The sequence below is a fragment of the Centroberyx gerrardi genome, chromosome 2 (assembly GCF_048128805.1).
Source record: "Centroberyx gerrardi isolate f3 chromosome 2, fCenGer3.hap1.cur.20231027, whole genome shotgun sequence".
Classification (NCBI taxonomy): domain Eukaryota; kingdom Metazoa; phylum Chordata; class Actinopteri; order Beryciformes; family Berycidae; genus Centroberyx; species Centroberyx gerrardi.
In genome coordinates, this window is record NC_135998.1 from 6768252 (window position 1) to 6781069 (window position 12818).

Here is a 12818-nt window from a genome sequence, read left to right on the forward strand (position 1 = left end):
CACACACACACACACCACACAGGGGAGTGACATGCCCCCCAGTCAGAGGAGAGGAGAGTGAGAACGGTTTAATTCCTCCTTCACACCACTTCTCTCCTTTCTCCTGCACTTTCAATTCCCTTGTCCCCTCCTTTCATTCCCTCTGTCCTCCACTTTAAATTTCCTCATGCCTCTTTCCGTCTCTCCTCCTCTCACCTATCCTTCTCACAGTGTACACTCCCCTACTCGTCTCTCCTTTGGTACTCTTTTCCCTCTCCTCCAGTCTCTCTCCTTCTCTCCTCCATATACTTTTAGTTTTCCCTATCCCCTATCCACTAGTTCTTTTTTCCCTTCACCACTCTTTTCCCCCAGACCCATTTTCCCCATCCCTTGTTCTCCAACACCCCTCAGTCTTTCTCTCTTCTATTTTCTGTCTCCTCTCTTCCAGTTGTTTTTCACCCTTCCTTTCCCCTCACAGATTTAACCTCTCTCATTTTCATTACTGCGCTTTCCATTCCCCCTAGCCTTTCAAGCCTCAACTTTTCTTTGTCCTCATTGCTCTCCTTCTATGGTACTCTTTTATTTTCCCTCATTCCCTTTTTGCTCCTTTTACGCTTGCTTGCTCTACTGCCTGGCTGGGCAGCCTAGTGGTCAGTAATGGCGTCCCATAACCGACAAGTCAAAGGTTCGGCAAATGCATCCATCCACAGCTGTGTGTCCTGTCAAAGTGAATAAGAGAGCACAACTGTCTTCTCACTCAATGTAAGTCTCTCTGGGTAAGAGTGTCAGTGGAATGCCTAAAACGTGAATGTAAATTAGAGTCTCGTACGTCCCTGACACAGATTACAGCAGTGAAGGTTTTTTTGAATAGCTGCAGACACAGAACTGGAATGGATAGAACGGTCATTCCCATTCAAATCAATGTTCCATGATGGTCGGAGCGACGGATATTTTTACATGTAGCCTACCATTGGGCTAGCTTCCGTACGGCAAGTCGCTGAGGTGAGAGGTTTTACAGCAAAGACCAAAGGAGCTTCTCCGTCGCCTTGCTGCTATGGATTGCTAATATGCTAATGTTGTAATTTTACAGTGTTTGATAAAGCTACGTTAATCTGTAGCTAACGTTAGCTTTCAGTTGAGTTTTGACAGTTTGCAGACACAGACAGACACATCTGCATAGTTCTCAAGCAGTGTGACAGACTTTACAGCCTTAATGCACAGACTTGTGTTGTCACCATAGCAATTAACCCTTAAAATTCCATAATGGCCATTTTATGCATGTACTAGCCAAATTACCATGACAAGCAGTGGAAGGACTGTTGTATCCATTCAAGTTCTGTGCCTGCAGACAAGGAGGGGTCATGTTACAATTCTACAGTCACCATGACGAAGGTCCCATTGGGATCAAAACATTTTCTATGTAACTAAATAAAATTTATTGGGAGCATTCAACAAGAGTCACGAGCCATTACTCTATAAACGAGATGCCTGTGATACACACACTTTGGCTCAGCACCAAATAAGTGGGATGTGTGTAAGGACTGTTTGAAGATATAATTCTACAGTAACAATCAAAATGGCACCACCAATTTATTTTGCTGGACATTACGTTTAATCAAGACATTCAATGTGCCTAATAGGCTTCTTAGACGAGACATTACAGCCACATGCGGACTCGCACCGCCTCTCTGTGGCACTCGCCGCACCTCATGTGAAGAGAAACAGTCTGTCCACATGGACTTTGGTCTCGGCCTGGAGCCCTCGCAGGCTGAAGAACTTGCCATATGTTCTGTAGCGGAAATCTTTGCCTGGATCTCCATCCTTGAATGTATCAGACTTACAAGGTGCTTTGGCAATACTGTACTTCACCATGGTAATGCCAATAAAGTCTCATTGAATTGAACTGAACTGAATAAAACCTATACTGCCATCTACATTTCAGTACTGACTGTTCTACAGATTTATTCATCTATCATAGCACAATTTGTGTAAGCATAAGTTTACGTAGCTATATAACTGTTGAACTATAACGTACGTACCTGATACACCTACTCTTGCACCGAAACTTTGCAATGCCGAAACTCTCTTGTTAATATCCTGGTAACTGTTTTCTAAACAGTTAAAGACACTGAATCCTTACTAGCTCACTCACTGTATATCAGCTAAATGGCTAAATTGTAATTGTAATGGTATGCATTAAAAATGCATTATCCAGTCATTCTGCAATTGTAGGGAAAGCTGTAAATGGGCTTTTAACACAGTGCAGGCTTCCAGGTGAGATTGGGAATAGATCTTGCAGTAGAGTGCATGGATGGCAAGTGAACCTCTGGGAGTAGAAAAAAAAAAGCAGTGAAAGCGTGGAAGTGCAGGTGAATAAATCAGGCCTGCACAGACGTCTAATGTAGTCCACCTCTCCTTCTACAAACAGGCTAATCTTCTTCTAATCAGGTCTGTAACACCAGAATCACTTTATTTGCCAATAAATGTACAATTTGTCCTGGTGACACTGGTGCCGGAGCATGTTGGCAGCTCACACGGTGGCATAAGTAAGATGCTTCACTCTGCTCCACTGTTGCCAGTCTACTTAACCTTGCAGTGCATTTTGAATTGCCTACATTAGTACTTAAAGTATAATGTGTAGGAGAGAAGATGGCAGTTTGGATGCCACTTTCCTCACTCTCTTACAAAAATGAAGAGTTTAATTGCAGAATGAGATAAATGTTATATGAAAAAAGTGACGCCTACTCTCACAAAGTGATTGCTGGCATGAAAGTAAAGAACATTATGGGTTACTGTTGAAGTTATGAGATATTTTCATGTGAAATATTTTAATAAATATTTAATACATTTTAAATGTTCACTCCGGGGTAAGATTCAGTTCATTTTCAAATCAATCATTTAGAGGGCTGTCATCAAAATTTAAATATTAAATAACTTTTGGCATGAGGCGCCACATCCAACCTGAGAATGAATGCAAATGAATTCCAGTTTCTAGTCACATTTTGAACTAAGTGAACTGAAAGATTCACCCCAGCCCTAATGGAGTTAAGCAGAAGGATAGCTTACTAGCCATCATTTTAGCCACACTGACACAGTTACATCCCCATATAAGTTACATGCAGGCTTGTTATTGTAAACCATAGAATAAATTTCTAAACTTTTTCAGCCCGTGATCCAAATGAAATGTAGTGCAGAGGTTCCTATAGAATTGTTTTGGGCAACTCCTCCAGTTTCTGCGCTGCAAAGATACACCTGCTAACATATACTTATCAAAACAAGGGAGACTTGCCAGCACAATATGCCTCCAGCCTAACACACACACACACACACACACTCTCTCTCTCTCTCTCTCTCTCTCTCTCTCTCTCTCTCTCTCTCTCAAACACAATGACGAAACTTCATAGTAGCCTACTGGGCTCCTTGTAGCACTATTTATGTGTTTTTCTGTGGCTTCGATGGGCTTTTTTTTAACATTTTGATATCATAGTTTCTACAGTGAATATCTTTCACACTTCAGTTTGGTTTTCAGTGTGGTTTCCTAACTGATAGTTTAGAATATAGGCCTACTCAATTTTGCATTGCATTTCAGACAATGAATAGGAAGAAGCCCCTATGAACAGAAATGTAAACAGAGAGCAAAATGAGAAACATAATTGCCTCATTTTAGGGAGTCTGGTGCCTCAGTTAATTTAGTGGCCAACTTCCAGTTGTACATCACATCTTGATGGTTATCCTGTTTTTGACAGCTTGTCCCCAACCAAAATTGTCACATGTATAGACCATCATTTTTTAGTAACCATATCACTCATTAAGTTTGAATGCGTGAAGAGACATGTGAAGCGACGCTGGAAAAACACAAGATGTGATCAAAGAGCATGTGAAGCACAACTCATCAGTACAAATAACTGGTGGAGAGGGTTTATAAATACAAATGAGAATTGCCCATGGTAGCCTGGGCGACACCTTGTAGTCAGGGAATGATAATGAATGTGAGATAATGGAGAATGGTGGAGGAAACCCTTCTGTAGTGTCTTGCCTTGAGACCCGGGCTCGTTAAAACATTTTGCCACACTTGTCCTGTGGGTTCCCATCAGAGGCCGGACTGTGACCCAGTTTGGATTCCATGTCACAAAAAATAATTACTGTTTTTGAACAAGGCACATTTGAAACTCTTTCTTTGTTTGTTTGGTTTTTAACTTTTGGGTCTGTTGTATTTCTAATCAAACCGTGTTAAAGGCCACTGACAGTTTGATTGTGCCTGTAATTCATATCGCTGTTGTCATGTGAAAACCTCATAACTCCAATTTTGGTGATTTCTGTTAGGATTACATGGTCCACATATTGGTTGAGAAAACTCTTAGACCTCTTGGGCTTATAAACCCTTTTTAAAACCCATTGGATAAACTCAAAAATGCATTTCATTCAACCTAAAAAGAAGGCTGTGTTTCCAGAAAATTGTACATTTTGGAGATGCAAGGTTTTCACCGGACAGCGGCGGTATTGACTTGTTAACTACATCACGAGAGTGCAGGTCCATTAGATGCCATTCTCTCTGTCTCTCTGTCTTTCTACTGAGTGTATATTTCCTCAGCCATGTTCTAAATAATCTTCAAGACTCAAAGCTGAGACGTTCTCTTTCATTTACAGTCAGACCACGCACTCTGCTTTGAGATACTTTCTGACAAACGTTAGCATCATGGTGAAATTGACTTCAGGTTTTTCTATCTATGATGTATGCAATGAATGAGTCCATTAGGTTTGCTCCGTGTAGCTCTCCCTCTGTCTCTACATTTTCATAACTGCTAATTAATTAAATTTGTGGCCAAACGTAAGAACATGGAGTCCGTGATGGCAAAGCACTCGCTTGAGACTAAATGTTTAATGTGCTGTGTGTGTGTGTGTGTGTGTGTGTGTGGTGTCCCTGTTTGTGTCTGTGTGTAGACTAAATGTTTAATGTGCAGGCACAGCTCTCCATTTTCTACATTATTAATCAGCCAATAAGGTGACTCTCCTCTAATCTCACTGGGAATGATTTGGCCATGTACACAAACACACACACACACACACACACACACACACAGGCAAAAATGTACACATACATACTTGCAAGCTTATGACACATGTTTATGTGCACAAGCAAGTGTGTGCACATACAGAGCATAGCCTACATTACACACAGAATCACACAAGTATAGTGAAAAATCAGATCTATGACCTAAACTCTCTTGAGCAATCCTCATTTCATGTTGAGTATGCACATGAGACTGTTGAGCGGATGGTGTTGGGAGATATTAACAGTGACAGCACACCCGTCTTATCAGCCTAAATCACAAAGTGGGGCTGCAATAGAGAAGAGCGTCCCATGCCCACTAATTGAGCCTCAGTAGATTGGCATCAGGTATGATCACTTCTCAGAAATTGATGATTTGAAACTTAAAAGCGAAATCCAAACCGTCTCCTAAACAGTAGAGCTGGACTCCCAAGCCCTGGCCACAACTTATCAAGGATAACATGCTTGTTTTTAATGTATTTTATTAGAAATGCATATTTAACAATGTCCAATGTTTACAATGTACAGTGATCTTATTTATGGAAAAAATTACACTTTGTGAGGAACCTGCCATGTTGCACCAACTCGCTAAGTGTTACATTTCCCATTCGCAGTTACACTGATTCCTAAAGGAGAATCAACACAGCAAAGACAAAATAAAGGGCAATTGTTTCCATTCTCTCTCTTCCTTTGAAAGACATTTTTATCAGCCTCTAGGGGTTTTGATGTCTTGCATGCAGTTTTTGTTTCTTTTCTTCTCGTTATCCAGTGTTAGTTATCAATTGTGCAAATAAAACTTTTACCACTCTCTCAAGAACAATCACTGATATATACGATCATGTACCGTGGGATCAGAAGCTGGTAACCTTTGACCCCCAGGTAAATGGTATGAAGAAAGAAGAAGATGAGAAAGAAGACTGTACATAGTTATTGGACTTTGATGCGGCACCTGGTGTATCCTATTAATTGTAATTGTACCAAAGTTTGCTGGCTGGGCGGTGGTTGAATACTCCACCCAGCCAGGAAGCCAGGCAACATTAAACAAACGCACAATCAAATGAAGAGCTGACAGGTTGTGTTGTGAAAATGGGTTGAGAAAGAACAAAACTAGACATCTAGACATCAGTCTTATTTTCAAGCCAATGTGAGTGATAAAACAGTGTGTTCAAGTGAATTGTGAAAAAGTCAATATACAGACAGACATGTCATTGTCATTTTCACGATCCATCTTTGTAATAGAAATTACTATCTTCTAAAGTTTGCTTGCTAACTAGCATGGCAAGGAGAGAGAAGGAATATGTAGCTATCTATCACTGTTTGATTGGCTGTGACGTCAGCTAAATATGCTGCAGTGGTGTCTCATATATTATCTTTGAGTTAAACTCAATATTTAATTTGTAAGCAAGTCTCAACATGGTGCATTACTGTGCTCCTATGTCAGAGTCATGTGGCTATCTGAAATTAATCAACACCCCTCCAGCCAATCAGAATCAAGTATTCAGCCAGGCCATTGCATAATAAATATTAATGGATGATATGAGCTGACTTTTTTTGTCATGTCATGTTTCCTGTAGCAGGAGGAACTTGAGCCAGTTTTGAGGGAAGTGGCAGAAAATACTGATACTCAGGTACGATCACCTTCAAACGGGGAAATCTTATAGTACAATATTAAACAAGTGAATTGTATTAAAGGTAATGTTGTCCATTCTATCAGTGTCTTAGCAAGGACAATAAGAGACTGGGGGAGTCAGGGTCAGAGAGACAGCAGAGAGCAGCCAGACCCCAGATCCAGACAGGACACTGCACCACCCATGGCTTCACTACAGACTTTTTTGTATTTATTTTGTTTGCAGCTGTTAGTGCTAAGTGTGATGAACAGAAGTATGTTATAAGATCTTTAATTTTATCAATTTAAGATTCAAGTTAACAACTGTATAGTGATATGCACAGTATTTTCTGTGAAAAAGCTCTATTTGGGGGTAATAAGGTCAATGGTAAAATTATCACAATACCTGCCAAACTATCACAGTATTTGTCATATGGCCTGACTTGTTTTTGAGGATAAATAATGAAAAAGCTAAGCCAGCTATAAAATTACTTGGATCCCTAAAAAGATGTTAAATACTAGAGGTGCCACGAGTCTTGACAAATAATGTAAAAATACATGAAACTCCATATAGTGAGGAAAACAACTGCTGGGGGAGGCCAGACCAATACCAATGAAAAACTATCCACAAAATTTGGAAAGAACAGCATATTATTGTTTTTTTTCCAGTCAAAACAGGTTGTTGTTTTTCTGTGACTCCGCAACAAATTCCACTTTTTGCCCTTCAAATCATTTCCTTAGTTTAAGCCCCAATGCCAAATGAAAGTGTTTGGAAACACCTATCCAAATACGTACGGCATAGTCAATTATAGTTCAACCTTAAAAGGTTATTTCTGTGACTGTTACCCCTTGACCGAAGTGAATTATGTGTGTGGTTTAGCAGGTTGTCCATATCATTGGGACTTTGTCACAACAATAGAGTTGTTGTGACAGGGGTGCGAAAATGTTGAGATTGTGGCGAGGAATCTAGTCACACTCATCACACAGAGTCTTAATTCAGGGCAATGCACTGAGGTCAGAGGGAGAGGGGGAGGAAGGGCAAGTGATGCTGGCAGGGGCAGCGAGGGCCAGCAGCAGGCCTTCAGCTTCAAGGACATTTTTAGTTTCTGCGGAAATGCACAGGTCATCCAGTTGACGCTGTGTTATCACAACTTTTCTTTACGTTGTCCCTGAAAACCCAATAGCTGAAATATGGGCTTTTCTGTACAGCTCTGCCATGGAGTCTTGACAGGATGTCTTTCTTGTAATATGAACTGGCAACTACACTCCTAACATTGCAATACATAGTTCAAGTTAAATTCTAACTGCTAACTGTCTGTTTGCAGACAAAAAGAAGAAAAGAAGTATGTTTCAGGTGCGTAGGTTCCAAAAAGCATATGGGGTGAAAGATGATGAAAAGAACTCGCACACTGGCTGTGAAAGGAATAATCCAAAATAGAGACTTACTGATGCAAAGAAATGAAAAATATTTATTTACATGATGTGCTCAAGTGCAAGAAATGTGATAGAATAACAAAAAAAGAAAATGTTTCCATTTACACCATCTTCAGTTCTCAAACAGAAGGGTGTACACACCTGTAGCCTAATATATAGAGTAATTAGTCATTATATTGCACTGATCAAGGAGGAGCTGTTACAGCCAATCAGAGACAAAGCTCATAGATACTGACAATGACTGGGAGACTGGTCAGGGAGAGAAAGGGAATTTTATATGATGGGAGGGGTGCGGAGAGGCAGGATTGTTAAAAAATCTGATGGTTTTATTGGTTGGAATTTATATTTACACCTACTGGTGCAGCATGAGGTCACCATTAAAGATACTCTGTTTTCCAGGAAGTAACAGTAATGGGAATTAATTTCATGGGGACTTTAAGCTCGGCCACTCGCCCGAGGCAAGTGATTTAGATAATGGGCGAGTTCAGAAGAGAGCACTAGCCTGTTTGTCAAGTCGATAATTAAAAAGCATATAAAAGATGAACACTCAAACCCTGCATCTCCAACTAACACTGAGTTAAGGTGTCAAAAATTTCAATGCCTCTAATGTCACTGCATGTCAGTGTATTGCTTATTTGTCTCTTCCGCACTTGTGATTCAATCCAAACGCTCGTCACTGCCTCAGCCTGCCAATCGGAACGCTGTCCTGTTGTCATAGCAACAACACTCATTCAAAAAAGAGGGAACAAATATAATTTTAAAGCACGGTTATTATTACCTTCACAGGAAATAACAGACAAGCAAATCCCAAGAGGGCCGCCTCCTAAACTGGTCAAATGCTTTTTTTTGATATAGGCCTAAGTGTATTTGATAAAACAATACATGGATAGTTTACAGGGAAGAAAAAAGTTATGGATACAGTTATCAAGTGACTTTTTTTTATCTATATAAAATATAGCCTCTCACTCTACTAGCACAATGCAATCTTTAAAGAGTGTCAATGATATAACTTTTAAATAAAACACTGTGAAAACAACTCTGCATATCCAAATCTCAAAAACTTATTAGTTTAGTTTCTGCACTCCAGTCAGTACAAAATTACATAATCAGTATTCAGACATAACTCAGGCAAGACATCAGCGCCAGCCTTAATTGGAGCCAAAATCCACTATTTACACCACCGAGCCAAAGACGGCTTTGCTTTCTCTATGAATTGCTTACAGAGCTACTGTCAATCAGGTGAAGCTGATCCTGATGAATGTGACATACAGATACGTTGCTGAGCCTTTTCTGGCTCACTGTGGATCCAAGCCAGAGAGCTAAACCTCCTCTGCCTGCCTCTGAGGGGGAAACAGGGACAACCATAATTTCAATCAGGAGAGACTAGATGAAAGGTTTCATCTCCAGCTCAGGCACTGATAATAATAATATACAGTAGCCTCTATATGATGTTCAAAAATGCATTTTGTGTGGCGCCCCAGTGGCTCAACTGGTAGAGCGTGTACCATTAAGGCTCAGTCCTTATTGCAGTGTCACGGGTTTGAATCCAGCCCATTCTCCTTGCTGTGTGTCATCCCCTCTGTCTGTCCCTCTTCCACTGTGACTGTCCAAATAAAGCAGAAATGCTTAAAAAAATATTTTTTAAAAATGCATTTTGCTCCCCGTCTGTGTTGTGTGTGTGTGTGTGTGTGTGTTTCTATACTCTTTATAGCTGCCTTCCCACAAATAGCCATCCTATGATTCCTTATTAAAAAGGCAATCAATATATAGAGAAGACAGAAAAATAGTAAAGAAGTAAATGAAGACAACCCTCCGGATGTAATCGCTGTGTTTTGCAGACACTGTGAAAGAAGTTAAATAATGTGGGGGAGGCGGTCACATACTGAATGTGGAATTTTTTTTTGCCACTCTCAGTGGTGCTGAAATTGCCGTGGGCCAGATAAACATACTGTGTAGTCTAGTGCGAGGGTCGATAGCGTGCGTGATATCTCCACGATTGGGCCACCACCACTTAGGCCTACTGTCAATCACTTCATTTCAATACTTTTTACACTGGGCTACATACGTCACTCAATTTACATTTAGGCCTGTATTCAGTCACAACAGTTCATTCAAGATATACTTTTTTACTCAATATGCTTACATTAATTTCAAAAAGTCAAATTCAAATAGCCTGCCTATACATTTCTAAAACACTGTGAGTCACCGTCACTGACCAGTCCAGAGCCATGCAGGCCTGCTGCACGACCATAGAGGAGAACATTTTAGACTGAAGTATTTTTTTCTGTAATAAAATATTCCTACCTAGAGGCCAGGGGCATGGCGACTGTCATCCTCTGCCACCCTTGAATGGGTTGGGACACGTGTCGAGTCCAAGCAGGCCACCGGTGAATTTTTAAGCCAGTAAGGCTTCCTCTAACGTCTGCTAGAGGCCGGGTCCAAAAAAACTCCAAACCCGGCCCAACTCCATGCACGTCAATGGGATGACAACCCAACTTCTTGCTCAAAATATAAAGTCAATACATTTTTTCGACAAGAGGTTATGGTCTCTAATTTCACTTCTTCTAATGTGTGTCCTTTTTTCAAAATAACCAGGATATAATGGTAAACAGGTTTCCAAAGTCTGATCTAATGCAGGACTCTGCAAGGACCTTTCCTTTTGTCTCATTAGTAGAATATAACCCTACAAATACCTTATTCGATACCAAGGTCATGGTCTACATACCAAATACAGGATGGCAAAAGTTACCATCTTCCTCGTCATGGGAGACTGACCCTGCCTGGCTAAGTATTTGACTGTTTTGACAATCTTATCTAGGCTGTGTTCATTATTTACTTGTTACTTTGCCCTAAGACTAGATAGTTGGGCATCTACTGGTTACACACTTGAACAAACAGTCACTGAGTGACAGTCAACTGCACTTTTCTCAGGTGAGGAAAACTTTTCACTAGCTGTTTTCCAATTTTTGAAGCCTGCTGTTATACAGGCTGAGTCTGCTTTTCCAGCAAAAAAGTGTTTTTTTGTTTAACAATGCTTTCGCACAAAAGAAACACAATGCACCTTTTGGGCAGGACTGCAGTGGAACCATGGAAATTCTTTGAACCACTTCTCTTGAAAGTGAAAAACCTTATGTGAAAGCACCTGGGTTATTCTACATTCTGGATGGTAAGGCTCTGTGTTTTAATTTCTTCCCTCTAATTCTCTTCTCTTCTCTCCTATCAGTCTTCATGCTTTCCTAAAACCACAAAGGGAGTGACTTCATGTAGACCTGTCAAGGCACTTCTATCACTATCAGAAGCTCTCCTGCTAACATAAACACATTAAGTGTTACCTCGGCACTCTCACACCCTCTCTAGATACTGTTCTATCATTTCATTATATTCGGTGGAGCTGAATATCATCAATATTAAACAACTAATGCCTGGGATCTGGACAAACACTGTGTCTGCTGCTCTCTCTCTCTCTCTCTCTCTCTCTCTCTGTCTCTCTGTCTCTCTCTCTCTCTCTCTCTCTCTCTCTGTCTCTCTCTCCTTCTGTCTGTCTGTCTCTCTCTTTGTTGGAGGAGAGGAGTCTGTCTGTGTCCTGCATAAATTGTGCGCACAGACTCTCTCAGACTCAACTCTAGGTCTTTCTTCTGAGTTAAATTCAATATATTTTTGTTTTGATGCTACCATGCTGGCTATATTGTGATGCTGCTAGGCTAGGTAACAAGGTAACTGTGAGAGCTCAGCTTCGTTAGCCAAGTGCTATGTTATGGTATACTTACTAATTACTAATTTACTGGCATATTTCCCCTTGAATATGAGGAGAACTTGGCTGGTGACAGACGGACAAAAGCAACAGTCTGGCAGTGGCACTTGCTTGAATCCTCCTTATCCTTCTTCTTACACTACTAACTACTTGGTGTTTACAGCTAATGTTTAGCATCATACTTAACTTACAGTTTTTTGGTGTCTTCAGTCTGCCTGTTTGGCTTTAGATTAATGATATGTGGAGAAAAAGTTGCATTGTATGTCTTGCTTTAGGCTAGGATATCTGCTTTCTTTAGAATATTGTTATTGTTATATTATATGTGAACCTAACAACAGAAAGGAGAGTTTGTTCTTTAGGCAAGTTTGTACGTTCCTGCGACAGTGGTGTGATCATGAGACATTGCTTTGTCTAGGGATGTTTGGCCGTGTCCATATCAGCTTTGTTAAAGTAACTCCCTTTCAGAGAACTGCACCGTTCTTGCTGTGCACTTCTCTTTATGCTGCATGTATCAGTAAAGGGAACACTGGATTGATGGTGATAGTGAAATAGTCTTTATTTCAGCTGTATTCTTCATGATGGTAGTTGCTCCTTAATGAGTGGACATCTTTATGTTTTTTTACAGGTTATACACTTGTTTCTTCACATTCCTTTCTCTTGTGAACCCATTCATGACAAGTAATACATTTAATTAATATGAAGAAGCAATCCTAATCCTAATCCACTCTAAATCCTCATCACCTCTACATTGATTATAATCTGAGAGGCAAAACTGATTTCTCCGTGATCACCATACTCTGATTATATTAATGTGATCATGCTCTTGAAGAAAGCATAATTGCAGCAACATATGTGGAGTATTCCGATTTTAATCACATTAATAGACACCAGTTGGGACATGTATACACTTAAGTCCCATTTCTTGAACTGTGGTCAGGTTGTGCATGTGACCAGCTCATTGTGTTATGTGGAGGTAGAAGGGAACTATAGTCTGTACT